At 38.6% G+C, this 19,909-nt stretch overlaps 1 protein-coding gene across 2 annotated transcripts in view; it reads left to right on the top strand.

The window, feature by feature from the left end:
* MAPK11 (mitogen-activated protein kinase 11) overlaps nt 1-19,909 on the top strand; it is a 53,166-nt gene that overhangs the window by 7,044 nt on the left and 26,213 nt on the right. The gene's annotated exons all lie outside the window — the stretch shown is intronic.

The raw sequence follows: 19,909 nt of genomic DNA, 5'->3' as shown, positions 1-19,909 counted from the left end.
CAGGCCGGTCTCCAATCTTCCATTTTTGAGCAAAATATTGAAATGTGGTTTTTTTGATCAGACAGATTATCTAAATCCATTTCAGTCCGGTTTCAGATATGGGTATGGGACAGAAACAGCTTTGGTCACCTTAGGGGGTGACTTGTGCAGAGAATTGGACAAGGGAAGTATGTCCCTCTTGGTTCTTCTGGGCCTCTTAGTGGCTTTCAATCCCACCAGCCATGGCATCCGGAGTCACCTCCTTGGGATGGAGCTTGGAGGTACTATTCTCTCCTGGATGGAGCTCTCTATCAAACTGTTGTGCTGAGAGGTTCCTGATCAACTCCTCCTTCAGTTTTTCCGTCCCTGCCTCTAGTCAATTTAACTTGATTACTCTCTGGAAATTTTTCTAGTTTATCTAGATACTTTTGTATTTTGTCCCTATCTTTCAGTATGTTGGGTACCTCCCCAAGTTTTGTGTCATCTGTAAATTGAATAATTATTCCCTCCACACCCGTCATCTAAGTCATTGTTATAAAATGTTTAAAAGTAATGGCTCTGGGAAAGAATCCTGAAGCATTCGTTCCCAGTGCAGCCATTGAGGATGATTTATTGCATATGGTTTTTGCTGTATGGCATGATTCAGTAGGAAACACCATCATTTGTTCTGTTGGGATGCGCATTCTCTGTAATTTCAAGCAAAAATTACAGTGGATGGGGTGGTGGTGAGGGTGTTAGAAGGCTTGACTTGGTAATACATACACTAGGAACACAGATTAATTGATTAATCCACATTAACTGCAGTGTGCTTGTGGTTCCTCGGAAAAATATATTTATCTAATGCATTCTTAAATTCATAAATGATCAGACTCATCTGTACCAAAAACAGCAAAGATATAATGAAACAAAATCTCACAAAGTAACTAAAACCAAACAAGGCAGAGTAAATGCACACATTACAATAAAATGGGAGAATTCTGTAATTACAAAAAACTCAGCAAAATTATATTGTTTTTCCTAGCTATCTAAAGTGTGGGAGCCACCCAAACTTCCCTGAAAAGGAAATTCCACAAAGGCCTTGTTTGGAGTCCCGGCCCAGAACAAGGCCTCAAAACAAAAACTCTGGGTAGGCTCTTTTACAGGAAGGGTACTTTCATATATACATGCTCTTCTTGCATTAGAATCCACACCTAAAATCTCAAATGTAAAACCTCAAGTAACGGAATTGAGGCCCTTTTGCCACTTGCAATGGACAGCTAGGTGTACCAGTAATCTGAAATGGTATAAGACAGTTTTGTATGCTTGACAATCATTCTTGCCTTAGGGGCATAGAAAGCTGTTTTACACTAGGTCAAACCATCTAGCTCAGTATTATTTGCACTTACTGGCAGTTTCTAGTGGGATTTTTTTATCATGGATCTTCCCAATTTTAGCAGGAGATACTACAGGAACTGAAACCTTGCTTACATTTTGATTATTGAGAAGGAAACTTGATCTCAGAGTTACCGCAAAGTTTGCAGATCATATCTACGTGCTCTCAAGATTATAGTGAAGACAAACTCGTGTGAGATTTGCAAGATTTAGTGTCATAGGGATATATTATTTTGGACAGTACCATGGGAAACAGCCCCTTAAACTTAGGCAAGAAATGAGTGTGTGTTTATAAACTGTCCATCTGTCAAAACATTGATTTCCACCCTCACGTCCAACTACTTTGTACTCATTGATGTTGTAACAATGCCAATGGTTTTGCAGAGTCATTGTTTGAATGAGAAAGTTGAATTTCTGAGAAGCAAATGCAGCAATCTGCCAATACTCAGAATTGGATTGAAGACTGTTTTAGATCTGATTGATAACATCTTTCTAAGAAAAGTTGATGCTTTGGATCCTGCACCTTCTGATCTAGGTTATTTTGCTCTCCTTGTTACAGTGATGTGTTGTTGTATGTTATGTGCCTCTTAGCAAACTGGTTAATCATGGGAGTGTTGACTTAAGATTACAGACAGAAGAACAAAGATCTCTGTTGAAACTGGGGATAACAAACTGTGTATGTAGAACAAAACAGGAAAATAACATTCCTCTTTCATAGCTAACTGTACTTTGTCTTTCTCCACTGAGTTACAATCTGTAAGTCAAAAACCTCTTTTCTATATATGCATAAAGAATAAACTCTAGGTCCCTTAAAACTTTATTATTTTAGCCCTATGTCAGATGCATTGTCTAAAATTACTATTCTTTCACAGAGGTATTTTTAGTTTTGAAAGAGTAAGTTGGCAAAGAGCAAAGCCTGGAATTTTTTTACTTTTTAGGACTATAACAATCAGACATTGTGACTGGCAGAAATAATTACAGGACATATAGTCCAGAAAAGAGCATCATTCCGCCCACAAGCAGAAGTATATTTGAGTGGATCCATTTATGTTCACAAAAGAGTGTGTGAGAGATTTCAGTTTTAATGGAACTCTTAATCAGGCACAAGGGAAAAGGTGATAATTCCCGGTTACATAGAAGAATAAAACTTACTGTAAATATTTTGCAAGGCAAGTTTTTTCTTGTTCATATCATATAATATATATTTCATTATACATTATTTAGATTTTGGTTCTATGAGCCAGGTTGCTGCTTCACAATTCCTATTATAATGTTGGGTTCTTTAATTTTAATGTATGTTCATTATTCAGTTACATATACACATGCATCGTTTGGAGGGCTTCCAATAGAAAGTGGAAATTTGTTTAAATCGGATAAATTTTAAAACTTCATCTGAATTTACTAAAGATAACTGAGCTGTTAGAATGATCCTGGAAATCTAGAACAATTTGTTCAGAATCAGTATTCTAGCAGCTAGACCGCTGAACTAAGAAGATCTCATTTAGATCCCTCTCACACATTAAATTCACTAGGCTGTCTTTAACCCTCCTACCTCAAAGGATTATTGTGTGGATTATATGGGTGGGGAAACCCATGCATGAGCCCTCATCACCTTGAGATCCAACTAAGTCAAAAATCCTGTTTTGTAATTGCCATGTAATTAGTATATTTCCTAGTCATGTCACTAGAGTTGAGTTTTAGGTCAAAGAACCTGATAGGTCATATAGGGAGTGGTTAGCCTGGCGGAAATGTTCAACGTGTGACATGTTTTTCCTGCCCATAACAATTATTTTGTCTGTATTCACTTTGAGTGACTAGTTTCACCATGAAGCATAAGCACTGAATTAGAGACACACCAATATAATTATTCTGGAGGATTTATAAATACCCGAAACCATTTTATTTCTAGGAATCCCAAGGTCCTCCAGCATGACTTCTACTGGTGTTGCACTGGAAGATCTAGAGGGTTTTTTTTTTAAGAGATAATCTGTTAATCAAATCCATGAATAATCAAATCCACAAAAGTGGAATCCACAAATGTGGTGGGTCAACTGTACAGTGGCCAGGATCCTTACATTATCTCTCTTAAGAGATTATGATAGAGCTTTCCCACTCACTCTTCTTTCTGCGCCTCCTATAGATTTGTTTATGTAGACTGAGTGGGTCTCTCAGTGCTAGTGCAAGGTATAATAGGTGGCTTCAGATGTTTGTAATGGTAGGCTTGATTACTTCTTCTCTTATAGAAATGGAAGTTTAGCCAGTGTCCAGGAGTCAGATAGATTGCTTTCAAAGAACACCTTTAGACATGGACTTTCTTCATGAACATGATTTGTATATGAGCATGAATACTTATGTATTACCTCAAAACACATATATCAGGAATCTTGAATAGCTGCATTCAGATGATCATGTGCTCAGTTACCACAGTAGTATGATTTTGATATCTGGCTGTATGGAAATGTTAGCCTTCTTGCAAATCTGGTATTCTTCAGGTGACCTTAAATTGCAAATTTGGGATTTAGGTTTTAGGTTCAGTTGAACAATAGAATAATTATATCTTTCCATTATGAATAATTTTATCATTCCATGAGCAATTGAAGTAACATCTTATCTGTCGCCTGCCATTCTGCAATGAAAAGTGAGGAAATCTCTCTGTGAGAGTGGGTATTCTTTGTCTGACACTAGTTTTATGTCCCAGAGTTTATATAATTGTCTTCATGTTTTGTGCTTTGTCTCATATTTGTTGCTACATTTTGCTTTTGCAAACAGTGTCTTGTGCCTATAAGATCATCTTTCTCGCTTTACTTTTGCTATATATTAACCAATTAAAAGAATAAAAGGAGCGTAAAAGCAAGAATTGTTGCCTGCATATGTATTCTCAGTTTGATCAAACCTTTCCATTGAACAGAGCAATCCCATTTTTTCCGTTACATCAAAGGAGATAATTCTAAAGAAAAGGAAGGAAACAGAGAGAGGCTTGCTTCCTGTGGGTAAATACAGAAGGCTCTTTTTATTGAAGCCATGATGCCTTTTTAGGAAAGTGTTTAAAATCACTCTCAAGTCATGTTGTCCATTGTTACCTGCAAAGCACTTCATTCTCCTAATTGCACCTGATTTTTTAAAAGATGCCAATATAACAGTGAAAAGCATTCCCATGGTGAGAGTGCCATTTTCCACTTTTGTGTGATGATGGAAGTGGAAGCATGTGGCATCATGCACATTGCTCAGCAGGTTTGCTTCCAACTGGTTTACAAGCTCATCAGTATATCTGTCTTCTTGCTTTATTCATAAAATGGATCCTGCTGCCCGGGGAACAGATTGAACATGAAAGCCGACACTTATTTTAAAGAAGACAATTTTGACAATATGATTGTTCTTATGTCTGATATAGTCCATTATACAGAATTAGGAAATTTGTTACCATTAGCATTGGTAACCGAAACCATTTCATTAATTTAAGATGTTAAGTTCTGGAGCATGTTAGTGTATTAACAGAGATGTTGTCACAACAGACTATGGCATATCTTGTTATTAGCTCCTTTTAAAAGATTATGATTGTCTTTTATAAGTTCACTTTCTCCAGTTTAGCATTTCTTTCCAAATGCACAACATAGTCCATAATATGACTGCTGCATAGTAATGGTAGGAGTCCAATATGACTAGTACCTGGCTAGTTGAGAAAGATTACATTAAAGCATGGCATTTAATCTTACAGTCTGTTCAGTGAAGTTTGTAATTCATCTGCTCCTCTCTTTTTCCCCTCACATGACCTACAGGTATACTTCATTCACTCTGACAATGTTTTGTTTGTTGAAGATTAATTAAAAAATGTATATTTCCCTTAGAGACACTGAACCACCACAAATACAGCAGCAATTAGATAAGTATGAAGATCAATAATTGAATCAAGGGTGGAAAAATTATAATTGGACATTTTGAGAGTCTCTGAGCATGTGCAGGACATTTTTTTCCTGCGCAATGGAATCACTATGTCATTTTCACTTCTGTACTTCCAATCAAGTAGTTGGTTTGTAAAGATCAGTTGTTTGCAAGAGCCAGTGATCCCAAGTAATGTATGTCTGTGACACCTTCTAACAACCCCCCCTTTCACTGCACCAGTCTTACTTTAACTTTATAGTGTAACTGAAGAGGGAAAAGGAAAAGAGGAAGAGAAAAAGGGAGGAAGTAAATAAAAAGCAAATGAGGTCTGAAGGAAGAGAGAAGGGAGAAATCAAGAAAGAAGTGAAAGATATCAGAACATGAGGAGAAATTTTTAATTTAATTATTCAAGTGGTAATAATTAAGTAATCAAAACTGTTGTCCTTGCAGAATGGAGTATATAGAATTATGACCATAGATACTGATATGAAAGGAGGTCCTTCACTTGTTGGCTAAGCAGCGGGGCCATATTTCTTCCCCTTTCTTCACTTCCCAGCATCAGTCTAGCCACTGGATCTGCCCCCTGGGTGTCATGCTTTGTCATGGACATCTTCAAAATGAGGGCAACGGTGTACCCAATATTGGGGGCATGGCCAGTGCCCCCTTTTCTGGAAAAATAAGGAAAAGGGCTTATTTTATCTAGCATTGCTGCTAACATAGAAGCTGCTTAGTGCAGTGGTATCATGAGATTACTTTGTAAGGTACCTGCCATTGGAAGAAAAGGTTGTTGGGACATTAAATATCTGGTAAATATTTATGTCTGGATCTAGTGCATTTTGCCAGTGTCCTCCTCCCACGTTTGTTCTTAATCACAGAAAGATCAGTTAATCACTAAAAATGTATATTTATTGAAATGATTAGCAAGCAGAACTAAAAATATAAAATGAATAAAATGATTTGAATTCTTCAGCTGCTACATATTAAATATACGTGTGTAAATATCTGTAATACAGATACAACCATCAGTGAGGCAACTGTATAAGGTGTCATGTGTTGCATCTCTTCTCAGGTCTTCTGTCAAAAATATAAATAAGCTAAAGTCTGCACACTGTGTTTTAAGTCATGTCATAATATTGCAGCATGATGGTTTTGAACTGTATTTACTGTGAACCCTAGGGGCCTCATCATACTAGAGAAAAAATCAACTTAAAATTCAGTTTCTGCCTCCTGCAGAATTCGAGGGTTTGTAGTTTAGGAAGGAGCCTTTAACAGCCTCACTAAGCTACAAACCCCAGAATTCTAAAGGAAATAGAAACCGGATTATAAGTGGGTTTTTTTCCTCTAGTGTGATGAAGTGGTAAGTTAGCGGTGTTTGAATTAATACATTAGGACTAGATCTTCCCTTTCTTCACATAGTACAGACAGCCCTCAGCTCACCTAAGTTCATGAGCTGAATCCTTTGTTTACACATAGAAAACCCCAGGTTGAATCACTGGTCTCTCCAGATTTCAACAAGTTGGAGTAGCAGGGCAGGAAGAGATCTCTCACTGAGTTCCTGGAGAGCTTCTCCAGTCCAGAAGAGTCAGTAGCATGACAGATGGGTCAATATTATGACTCAGGAAAAAACATAACTTTTTTAAAAGGTGACAAAAAATATGTTGCTGGAAAAAAATAGATTTTATTTATAGCTAAGATTCTTGGAGTGCTCACTGGAGGGAAGGATATTAGAGGCAAAGATGAAGTACTTTGGCTACATAATGAGAAGACATTAAAGCTTAGAGAAGACAATGATGCTGGGGGAAATGGAAGGAAAAAGGAAGAGGGACTGACTAAGGGCAAGATGGATGGATGGCATCCTTGAAGTGACTGGCGTGACTCTGAAGGAGCTGGGGGTGGTGACAACCAACAGGGAGCTCTGGCGTGGGCTGGTCCATGAGGTCACGAAGAGTCGGAAGTGACTGAATAAATAAATAACAAAAGATTTTTGGAGCACTTAGCTCCTTCTTAATGAGCTTATGGTCAACAAAAACCAAACAGCAAGTTACTGAACATACAGAACATTTGTGCTATCTCATTGTGACCATACTTCTGAACCAAAGAACAGCCTTGAATTGGCAACAATTGCAGTTGCTTTCCTCAATGCACAGTGCGTCCAGTCCTCAGTGTCATATTGTGTACCAGATATCAGTGATTGTAGTTATGTGAATAGGTTCTAGTTTTCTAGGCTTCCTCTTGATGTGGAACATTACTCTCTTTGTGTGAGCTCTTGATAATATTTTCAGCATATTATTCAAATTGTTTACAAGTGTTCTGTTTACACTTTCAGGACAAAATATATTAGCTATCTGATCTTAGCATTACCCCGTAAATGTTTAATCCTTATGTCCACAACTTGGTTACATAGTAAAAAATATATATATATATAAGGAGGAAGCACAATGATTTCAAAACAAATTTCTTAGGAAGGCTGCTTTAGTTTTGCATTTTGCAGCTATCTTGGTTTATTTGGATAGAGCTTATTTATCCTTTGTTTTTGTTCTAAGACCCATAACTGTAATCTTACTATTATGCAATGTTACAGTGCAGATGTATGCACAAGTAGCTCTCAGGTGGTAGTGTTTGGACCATGGTACATGACCCAAAAGTGGTATATCAGAAAGTTTCTAATCTACAGGGGAAAGTGAGATGAATAAACAGTGGAAGGGGGCCCCCGTTCTCTCTCCCCCCACCCTGGTCCTCTCTGTTCAGTTTGTTTGCTGAAAGAAATCTGATCTCAAATGTCAGGTGCAATCTGCCAGTATCATAAATACACTTTTTGATAGTAAGAGTACCAGCCACAGTAGGATCTACCAAACACTTCTTTGACCTACAAGTGCAATGCCTTACACCCTTAATATTTAAAACAGTTTGCTTAGATGATATTCTGTCACAGCTTTTGATGATGATATAGTGGTCCCCATAAAGGAACAGTTGGGAACTCCTGCTATACATTATACCGGTTTCTCAAACTGTGTTCCTCCAGATCAGTGGTCCTCAAACTACGGCCCGAGGGCCAAATATGGACCTCCCAGGTCATTTACATGGCCCTTGCTCAGGGTCAACCTAAGTCTGAAAAAACTTGAAAGCACACAACAACAATCCTATCTCATCAGCCAAAAGCAGGCCCACACTTCCCAATGAAATACTAATAAGTTTATATTTGTTAAAATTGTTCTTCATTTTAATTATTGTATTGTTCTAAAGTGTTTTTTTTTTTGCACTACAAATAAGATACGTGCACTGTGCATAGGAATTCATTCATATTTTTTTTCAAATTATAATCTGGCCCTCCAACAGTTTGAGGGACTATGACCTGGCCCTCTGTTTAAAAAGTTTATGGACCCCTGCTCCAGATGTTTTGGACTTCTGCTCCCACAATTCCTAACAGCTGGTAAGCTGACTGGGATTTTTTGGGAGCTGAAATGCAAACCATCTGGAGGAGCACAATTTGAGAAACATTGCATTACATGGTGTTTGATGATATAAGAAAACACATGTGATGGCAGTGGCACAGGAAGGTGGACTACAAGGGCTTGCGGGGGGGGGGGGTCCCTTGACACCATACTTAAACTGATACAAAATAAAATTATACAAGAAGCAATAATAAAAGCAGAAATATAAGATTTAAAAATCAATTAACTAATTTATATAGTTAAAATAGTAGACATTAGTATTTTAAAATGAATTCAAATACTATATAGAAACCTAAAGACAGCACCGCCTAAAAGCCTAATCCTTGTCAGTTTGTAAAAACCACTGCTTAAAAACATTTTAACTTGTTGATGGAATGAGAATAAAGACATCCTGCCCTCTTGACAGAATAAGTTCCAAAATCTGGTAGCAGCCAAAAGAAGGTCCCTCTCTTATTCCTACTAACCAAATTTAAGAAAATTGTGGGACAAATAGAAGGACCTCCCCAGATGATCTCCAGCTTCAATGGTATGCATTTTCAGGAGATTTCACTCTATTTAACATAAGCATAACCCCTATTCTAGATCTGTATTTCAGATGCAGTCCATTACAGCTTTTTTGGAGTTAATTGGAAAGAAGAAATAGAGCAGGATATTATCAACATATTGCTATCAAACAACCTATTTCAGTGATCTCATATAGATATTAAATAGGATGCTCCACAGTCCAGAGGCCTAGAAGTCAAACAAAAATCCAGCACCACCCTCTAAGAATGCCCTCCAGAAGAGAAAGGATCAGTGTGCCCAAGACCCATCCCAGAGAGGTGACTCAGGGATATCACGGCTGATGGTTTCAAAAGGCACTGAGAAGGTCCAGCAGAACCAACAGGGATGCACTCCACCACATGAAATGCCACACAAGAATTCAAAATAACTATGATTGCTTACAATTTTCTCAGAAGATTTTCTGACAAGTAGCTTTATATTTTAGAAAGAGGCCAATTCCTTTCAGTGTAATAGTAAACCAACACATGCAGTTGCAAAAGAGAAAGTCTTATTTTATCCAAAGTTGTAATAGATTTCTTAAATTCAGAAGAAAGATTTTGTACTGTAAATTTTAAGTAAAGGCTAAGGGGCTTGTTCTGACTTTATCATTTCAATGCAGAATTAATATATGTGTATGTTGAGAGTCTTTACTGTCAGCCTGTATCTCATGTACATTATCTCATGATCCAGAGAGAACCCAAAATGTAGAGAAATTGCCTACCATGCCCTCCAGAAAATGTTTGGGGCAAAAAAGAAAATTTTAAAAAGTCTAGGAATGTAGCAGGTTGCCATCAGAGGCCTGCTGTGGCCTTTGCAGATCCATAACTCTTGTAAGTTGTTAATCCGGATCTAGACTTTACACTTGCTGTAGACGTACTTTCTGTGCTTATGATAATTTATTGTCGAAGGCTTTCATGGTCAGAATCACTGAATTGTTGTAGGTTTTTCGGGCTGTATGGCCATGTTCTAGAAGCATTTTCTCCTGATGTTTCGCCTGCATCTACGGCAGGCATCCTCAGAGGTTGTGAAGACCTCACAGCCTCTGAGGATGCCTGCCATAGATGAAGGTGAAATGTCAGGAGAGAATGCTTCTAGAACATGGCCATACAGCCTGAAAAAACCTACAACAACCGACTTATGATAGTTGCTTAGTACAAGATAGGGAACCCTTTAAATGTTTCTGAATGACAACTCCTATCGTCATATCTAATTGGAGGTTTGATAGGAAGTGTAGTCCATCAAGATCTGGAAGGTTAAATTCCCTGTCTTTGGTTTTCTAAAAACCAACTTGCATTATGCTCAATGGGATCAAAAGTGATCTGTATGAAAATAGTATTGTCTCACATTAGAGCATGCTAATCTTTATGTTGTATTCATGCAAAAACTTTCTCTTTTTAAAAGGAAGTCATTATTAGGATCTCCCACATTGATAACAATGAGGATGCCCCCAGGCAGTAAAGAAAGGCAGACTAGAGTTTTCCTCTAGCCCTTTCTTCTCTTCCAACTCTTAAAAGAAAACCCAATAAGTGATTTATAAAGTGCTCTTCAGGGTTTTTTTTCCAGCTCAATCCTTCTGCACATTTGTTTGAGAGCATTGCCCATGATCAGCACACTTCCTGCCAAGAAAATATGAAGAGGATAAAGCTGTGCCTTCTTCCCAGCCAAAAAGCCAAAAGCACATTAAAATGCAATTTTAACTTGCCATCTATGGGGATTAAGCCATTTGCAGGCCTGGGGAATCTTATAAACAGCCACATTTTACTTGAAATACACTATTTTTATGTACATTTTTTAACCAAAAAAGGTCAGAAAATATGTAAAAGCTTACCATCTTGCCTAGAAGGAATGAAACATTAGAAATTCTTCATTCTTACATTCAAGGACTAGATAGGTAAAGATTTATATACCTATCCCAGAAGTTATTATTTCAGCTGTTGTTGAATGCATAGTGCCATGTGAGAAATTCATAAGACCCCAATGTTTAAAGCCAAAAAAAGTGTATCCGTTGTGGTTATTTACACTTCAGGATGGGTGGAAAACAGCAATAATATTTCTATTGATAACAAAATGGATTTTACCGAGATTACACCTAGCAATCCAATTTACACTGTCATAAGCCCACTTTTGTAAAGATCTTTGCTAATTATGCAACAACTGTAATCCTCCCAAAACCCATTTTTAAGCAGTACAGCTCTCTTCCCCCTTCTGGGTCATTTCCGTGTTGTTGGAGAGCATGGAAAATAGTCAGTATTTTCTAAGGCTGTGCACAGATCTGTTTTTCTAAATGGGGTCCAGCTCTTTTGGTCAGCCGTAATGGCATAGGTGCCATCACCATTTTTATTTGTCCCCAACAGGCCACATGGCTGCTGACCACAGCTACCTTTGGTTTCATTTGGCTACATGTGGAGCTCAGAGAGGCAGCCGCATGGGGTTTCCCCGTAAGCCATGCCTGTTGAGCCAATCAGAACAGAAGAAAGCTGTGGTGTGTCTTTAGCCAAGTTGGACCTCCATTTTTCTGTTGTAAGCAGGCTTCTGAGAGAGGCAAATCATGCTCTAGTCCCCTGGTGATCTAAACTTTCAGTGCCGCTCACAGCTCTGTATTGCTTGCCTTGCTTATTTATTTATTTATTACTACGCTTCTATACCGCCATTCTCAACCCGAGGGCGACTCATGGCGGTTTACAAAACGGCACAATTCGATGTCCACAACAGTACAAAAATAGTTTAAACATTAAAAACATTTAACATAGATTTTAAAAAAACATTACAATTAACATCAATAAACATAATAAAAAACCATAAGTCCTCCACATTTCATTAATCAGTCATTGTCCAGTCACATTGTCCAACCGTTCTGAGATCAGAGTTTCAAAGCTACACTGCGTTTGGGAAGGCCTGCTCATATAGCCAAGTTTTAACTTTTTTGCGAAATGTTAAGAGGGTGGGTGCTGATCTAATGTCCCTGGGGAGGGCATTCCACAACCGAGGGGCCACCGCTGAGAGGCCCTCATCCCCGCCAATCGAGCCTGTGAAGATGGCAGGGCTGAGAGCAGGGCCTCCCCAGAAGATCTTAAATTTCTAGAGGGTTCGTAAGGAGAGATACGTTCGGACAGGTAAGCAGGGCCAGAACTGTTTAGGGCTTTATAGGCTAAAGACAGCACTTTGAATTGTGCTCGGTAGCAGATTGGCAGCCAGTGGAGCTGGCACAACAGAGGAGTTGTATGCTCCCTGGGCACCGCTCCTGTTAGCAACCTGGCTGCTGCCCGTTGGACCATTTGAAGCTTCCGAACAGTCTTCAGCTTCCGAACAGTCTTGTTTTTTATAGCAATAGCAATAAATAAGCGTTTACTTTCTACACTCTAAAGAAACTGCCACTGATGATGCCCTTCACTCTACGCTAGCTTCAAATGTGGGGTAGAGGTATTTTGCCACAGTCAAAGCACCATAAAATGAGAAGGTATTTATTTATTATTTATTTATTTCGAGTACTTCTACCCCACCCTTCTCAACCCCCGAGGGGGGACTCAGGGCAGCTTACAAAAGGCACAATTCGATGCCTACACAGCAATATACATACGTATAAAACAGCAATTAAAACAATTATAACATTTAAAACAATCAATATATAACACAATCAATAAAACTAATCTCATGCTCAGCGTTCGTCCTTCAGAGTTCCATAATTTCATTCCACTTTGTCCATTCTTGTCAATTGTCAAAGTCCTTTATTTATCTGCCAGATTGTCCGAATGCCTGATCCCAAATCCATGTTTTCAATTTTCTCCTAAAGGAAAGGAGGGATGTTGCTGATCTAATTTCCCCGGGGAGTGAATTCCATAGGTGAGGGGCCACCACCGAGAAGGCCCTGACGTTCTTCTTCCCCGCCAGTCCCACTTGTGATAGAGGCAGGGCCGAGAGCAGGGCTTCCCCAGAAGATCTTAGACTCCGAGGTGGGACGTAGAGGGAGATCCGTTCGGACAGATACACTGGGCAGGAACCGTATAGGGTTTTGTAGGTCAAAACCAGCACTTTGAATTGTGCTTGGAATTGGATCGGCAGCCAGTGGAGCTGACATAACAGGGGGGTGGTATGCTCCCTGTATGACGCTCCTGTAAGTACTCTGGCTGCCTCCCGCTGGACTAGTTGAAGTTTCCGAATAGTCTTCAAAGGCAACCCCACATAGAGTGCGTTGCAGTAATCTAATCGGGATGTAACAAGAGCGTGGACCACTGTGGACAGATCCGACTTCCCAAGGTACGGGCGCAGCTGGCGCACAAGTTTTAATTGTGCAGAAGCTCTCCCGGCCATCGCCGAGACCTGGGGTTCCAGGCTCAGCGATGAGTCCAGGATCACTCCCAAGCTGCGAACCTGCATCTAACTCCATCTAACACATATCTTTATATCTTTTTAAAAGAATAGTTAATGCTCCTTCAGGTGGTGTGGCTCCCACTGAAATAAGTGTTTCAAAAGAGTTTCTTAACTTCATTGAAAGGTGTTGAGGAGAAATGATGCCAGAAAAGGTGGTTTCTTAAGTCTAGTACTTTAAACCCATGTCTTATTGAGGGACCTGAGGAGAAACAATGCCAGAAAAGGTGGTTTCTTAAGTCTGATGCCTTAAACTCAGGTCTTATTGAAGGATCTGCCAAGAAATTATGGCAGAAAAAGTGGTTTCTTAAGACTGATGCCCTAAACATGACAGAAAGGGAGCTTGGGAAGTTTCCCCATTATCGCCAATGAACCACAGCAAAAATGTATCTTTCAGCTGTCGGAATTTTGCCCATCTGAATTTGGGAGGCTTCTAAAAAAAGGGATTGCGGGACACCGAAATCTGGACATAAAAAATGACACAGGGTTTGGCTGAATTGCACATCCTAGTATTTTCCTGCGATAAACATCTGAAAGGAACTCAAGTTCTTGGGAGGTTCATTGTACTGCTGTCCTAGTAGTCAATACAGCAACATGAATTAGCAACATGAATTAGCTAGAAACATCCACTGATTCACTACCAGTGGGGCAAAAAATCGCAATACCTTCAAGCATGAAGATGTCAGTCCCGGTCAGTACTCCCCCAACGTCCTAACATGTTCGCTTGTAGATGATTTTAGAAATTCTCAAGATGGACTGGGGGCATCCGCTGGAAGTCTACTTTTACTTTTTTTTAAATTGATGCTCCGAGATGCGATGGATCTCATAAGCACTGATGCAAATATCTGAATGTGCACACAAACAGATTTCTTGTCATTATCTATCCTCACCCTTTTGTTGCCTTTACTTTTTCCCACTTGAACCCCGCTTCCCTTTGGAGTCACTTGCCTCCTGTGCTGGTGCCCACTGTATAAATTCAAGATCTGTTTAATTTCATAAACATCAGAACAAAGGAATAGTTGCAGAGTGTTCTCAAGGGAATCACTTTCCATTTGTGCTTCTATTTAGCTACCTATGTATCCGTGCTTTATTTGTTTACAGCCCTCATCAGCTTTCAGGAATTTAAATGCGCTGAAGCTGTCCACACAAACATATAGGGGCAAAGTCAGGTATTTCCCTTGAATGCAGGACTATACAGTCATGCGAATATGCACATTTCCCCTCCAAAATCAGGTTTTAAACGCAATTTTTAAACATATTTTTTTGGCTGTTAATGCAATCCAGCACACATTTTCAGGAAACATACTTTTATCCCGATTTTTTCCATATACTAAGGGTCTGTGTGGAAGATCCTGGATGAGGCATCAAACAACTCACTTGTTAATCAGTGAGCCTAATACTCTGGTTCGCTGCCAGAAACCTAGAGATGGTAAGAAAAAAAAGATAACCAAATAGATGCTCCCCATGTTTTACCTGTTTAATGAGCTCAACCCCAGTTTAAGCCCATTGGCTGGCAGTTCTTTATCCAGGGATGCCTGAGGCTTCAGAGACCCCTGGAAGATGGAGCTAGGGATCCCAAGGTGGAAACTGACCAAGTGGCTCTGCTGCTGCCCCAGACCTGCAAACCTGCACAGTGAGCCACACAGTTTCCACATTTATTCAAAGTACTGTTATCTGGTGAAAATACACCTGCTTTTCAATAAAGACTTCATCTCAGAGATATGTGGAGGATACTAGTTGTAAGTTTCTGTTCATAACATTGTTTCAGTAATGGGGCATGCATATTGGTCATTTGTACAAAACAGTTTTTTTCCTTTTCTGTCATTACTTTCTACAAAGCTGATAAAATGGCAAATTTTGTCACTTTTCACCTTCAACTTAGTATGAGCTCATCAGAACTTTTTTTGGTCCTGAATTGATATTGTTATTTCATCATTGGACATTCATTTCAGCTAACTGACCCCAATTTTTTGAGAGTAAAAGAAATAAGTAACAATATTGAGATATCTGTTGCCACTTTCCATCTCGCAGGGTGAAACAAGGGCCAGTACTCCGGCAGAATGATTCATAATTTGAAATCCATTACTGATCTTTACTCCTCTCTCTTCTTCTTTCATCAGTATATTTTTATCTATAACTCTAGTCTGCTAGACAGCAGTAGCCGTGTTTGCCCCCAAGCAGTGGAGATGTGCAGCTAGCAAAATTATTTGTTTTGTTGGGCCAGGATAGAGTGGTACAAGACTGTGGATATTCCCAGATTTCACTGAGCACACATTTCTGTTTAGCAGAAAGCTTCTTTCAAGTTTGAAAGCTGCTTTGTTCCTATCAGTGTTTACCTTGCTCAGTGAAATACACTGCATGTCGATATTTAAATGTAACTCCGCAAGCCTTTTCTTGAGCCTGGTACAGAGTTAATATTTCCATGGTTTTTTAGCCATGGTTGCATGTCTGGTAACTCCACCAACATTCAGCCATGGTTTCACATACTAAGGAGCAAACTGGAGAATGGCCTAAATCCAATTATTGAATATAGTTGAATCAATGGAGTTTACAGAAGTTTGACACAACGTTTAGCAGCTAATCAGTGGGCCAACTGTAGGCAGTTGCAATTGGATGTGGACTGCATAATTGTATTTTACAGAATTGGTTTCCCTCTCCATTAGCAGCAGTGGGAATCCTGATCAGGGGTCGACAACAGGGAAATGGCTTTATCCCTATGCCCTTATACGTGCAGCCACCCCTCTACATGTACTCATGTAGAGCTGTGATCCAGATGAACATTACTCCTTCCAGAAGATGATATTTGCTCCATAAGATTGCTGTTTTGAGGGTCATTGACAACTTCCATTTGGTACTTTTGATCAAGAAGAGAAGTGAAAACCATTTTTGTTTGGACAGTGGTATGCTAAGGAAAAAGGTTCAGATATCATGTGGTCCCAATCTTGGCAACATAATATGATTTTTGTTTTTGTTTTTTAAAGGCACATACAGAATTCATAATAATATACAGTTGAAAGAGAATTCAAGAATCAGCTATTTTAGCTTACTAGTGTAGGACTTTAAAGCAGTATGTTTTCACTTCCTTCTAGTTTAACTCTGATTTTTACCAGGTTTTGGACTTCTTGACAGGTTTTACAATCCTGCATTGATTTCTCACTGTTTATTTTTTTTTATTTACCCTATTTATACCCTGCCTTTCTCTACCCCAAGGGGGTCTCAAGGCCACTTACATATGGCAGTTATTCAATGTCTTAAACATATAAAATATTAAACTTAAAATCAATTGAATTAAAATTAATACTTATTTCAAAAATTAAAATTACATTCAGTATTAAAATAATGCCATCCAAAAATTGTAGTCTGAGGCCATTCTGTAGTCAATGCACATATTCTAATTATATTATATTATTGTACTGTTGTTAAATAGGAATCCAAACTAGACATCAACCTTTGTTGGTGCCAGAGACACGGCTCACACATAATGCTGAAGACCTGACAATACACCAATCCTAACTTAATGAGCTAGTGTCTCCTTGATAAGGGTGTTAACACATTCATTCCTCTATGAACAGGTGAGTGAATATGCCATGGAATAGCAAATAAATAATACTTTTCATGATTCATGAAATGGAAACTAAAGTTAATTATATCAAGCAAGTCATGGACTCATAAGTTCACCATAAATCCTGATTTAAAACTGGCTTACGATCCTAGTTTGTTCCAGGTTCGAATATCATAGGAAGTTAGGAGCAATTGCTGAATCCTGGCCTGTTGTACTATGCAAAAAGAGGCACACAATGGCAATTAGAATCTGCATGTGAGTTCAGTGTACTCATGCATATCCTGACTTGCCCATTGAACAAGTTTTTGGCTTTGTGAAAATGCAGAAGTAATCTTGAGATAAACCAAAAGAAACGTGCAATGCAAGGAAATCAGCATAATTGTGACTATGCCAGACATTTGTTCTCTTTCCAAAACCAGACATTTGTTCTCTTTTGTACACAGGAAAGCTATTTATGATTTTACATTTCATTTAACATATTGAAGGCTACAGCATGCACCTGTTTCCTTAAAATCCCACAAAACAATAAAATATTTGTAAAATTGGAGTAAAGGAAATATTCCAGGAAACCTTTCCTTTTTTTAAATTAAGAATTTGCTAATGATAAGTTAATATATGGGAGAATGTTTTCAACTTTCCTATTATTTGTAACCATTTACAAGAGGCTCTTTGTGGGATTTTGGTGATGTTTCACTGTATCTGTGGCATGCCTATTTATGGCTTCATTAGGATAGTTGCTCAAACTCTGTGGCACCCATAGAAGCCACAATATTTACTGTTACTCTTGAGCTTGTGACCATGTTAACAGTATACCCAAAGCACATGCTGGATGTTCTGATAAGATGACAGGAGAACTCCAGAATGAATGTAGCAAGAACAATCTGTGAGATGGACACTAAATTGAGATTATTACTTAAAAACAAATCCCAGTGCATATTGAACCTACTTGTTTGTTACCAGGAGAATTTATATAAGATATGAGAGCTGATTTCTATAAAACTCTGTGAAGCTGTTTTCCCTTTTCCTGACTTGCTTTTGACCAAGTGTATATGAGTGAGTGCCCATGCTTGGCTGAGGAAATACTGGGAAATTTCACCTGAAAAGAAACTTGAGCAAGTCTTGGCCATAAGGTTCTTATCAGCTGTCGTTGCTCAGTTGGTGTTTTGCCTTGGATTCCGTGGCTTGTTCTGCTTCATAGGAACAGTCCCTGCTTCCGAAATGATAAAATTAGTTGTACTAGATTGCCAAAATGTTTCAGGATTCCCAGGGTTTGGGATGGATGATATGTGAAAGTGAGTCTTGGAAGGATGGTGATATTTGGAATGATGCTCAGAAAAAGGCACAGAGAAGGTGAATGAACAAAAGCAGCTCTTTATATCTTGTTTCAAATAATGAGGGCAAAGCAGATAAGGTCTGGATATTGTTTCTTCACAGCTTAAGATAGTTACTTATTTTGAATCCCAACTCCTAGTAGTTCCCAGCACAGTTAGTTCTGCTCCAGAGTTGTTGTCTCCCATAAAGACTTTCCAAGCCTTCCATTTACTTGCTTTTCAGTTATATTTTCTGATTATTTTCTCTCTCCATTTTTCTCTTGTCCCTTCCCTTGGGCCTTCTTTCTTCGTTTTCCCTAGGGATAAATCTTGGGGGGAAAATTTTGGAAGGGATTTCAGGGTACAACAAAGCTTTTAAAACACAACACTTAAAATGACAAGCTTAAAAATACGTCTTTTGAACAGACCTCATTGGTACTTCCAGTTATGTTTTCTGCTCAGACCCACTAAAATAAAAATGAAGACTTCAGAGCTCTCTTCTGTGAGGCAGTGAAATCCAAAATGATTCCACTTATACAATATAGCTCCGTATAAAGTGAGCTCTATAAAGCGACCCTGAAATCAGTAGGACTCAAGTGGGCAGTTATGTACTAAAATACCATTGATTTTGATAGAACTTAAGTGCACCTAATTTTTTTAAAGCTGGAAATTTGCCAATTTTGTTTTCATTATTTTTTACCCTTTGTTTTTTCAGTCAATTCATTGAATGCTTGCAGGGGGGGATGTGGTTCTTTGTTGAACTACATTATTCATTAAACTTAGTGGAAGAATGATGGGAGTTATAGTTTAGTTATATCTGGAGGATCATGTCTTCCCCATCCTTGATTTAAATAAAGATATTTGCAGGAAAAATTGCTGACTGGGTGCTAGGAACAATTAGATCTATTAATTAATACGATACTATGTGCATCAAAGAAAGTGATTATGCAGTTTTTCCTGAAAGAGCATGAAGGACAATGAAGGTTTTGGGGTGACATCATATAATCATACAAGGGCCATCACATCCAATCCTGTTCTGCCAGGAACACACAATTCCAATTCAGTCTTTGTTTAAATACCTCCTAAGAAAGAGACTCCACCATACTCAAAGGCGGTGTATTCTACCGTTTAGCAGATCCTACCATCAGGAAATGTTTCCTAATACTCAAATGGAATCCTTTTTCCTGCAATTTCATCATATGCACCATTTTCTAGTCTCCTGAAAGCATAAAATAAGCCTGCTTGGTGCTAGGAACAGTATCTTTCCCAAGAACCTTCTTCTAGGCAAAATTCATATGCAAGAAACACCTTAGGTGTTGCCACCAAAAATCACAACAGTCCTGGGTGAAACTGTCATATCAATTTCAGTTTTTCTTTCAATCCATTTCTGGAAGTGAAACTGGCCAGAGAAAAACAGAATGAGTAATATTAGTCATCTAGAGAATTAC

The sequence above is a fragment of the Anolis sagrei genome, chromosome 5 (genome assembly GCF_037176765.1).
Source record: "Anolis sagrei isolate rAnoSag1 chromosome 5, rAnoSag1.mat, whole genome shotgun sequence".
Taxonomy (NCBI): Eukaryota; Metazoa; Chordata; class Lepidosauria; order Squamata; family Dactyloidae; genus Anolis; species Anolis sagrei.
Note: the sequence above shows the minus strand (reverse complement) of the source record. Positions and strands in the feature narration are given on the sequence as shown.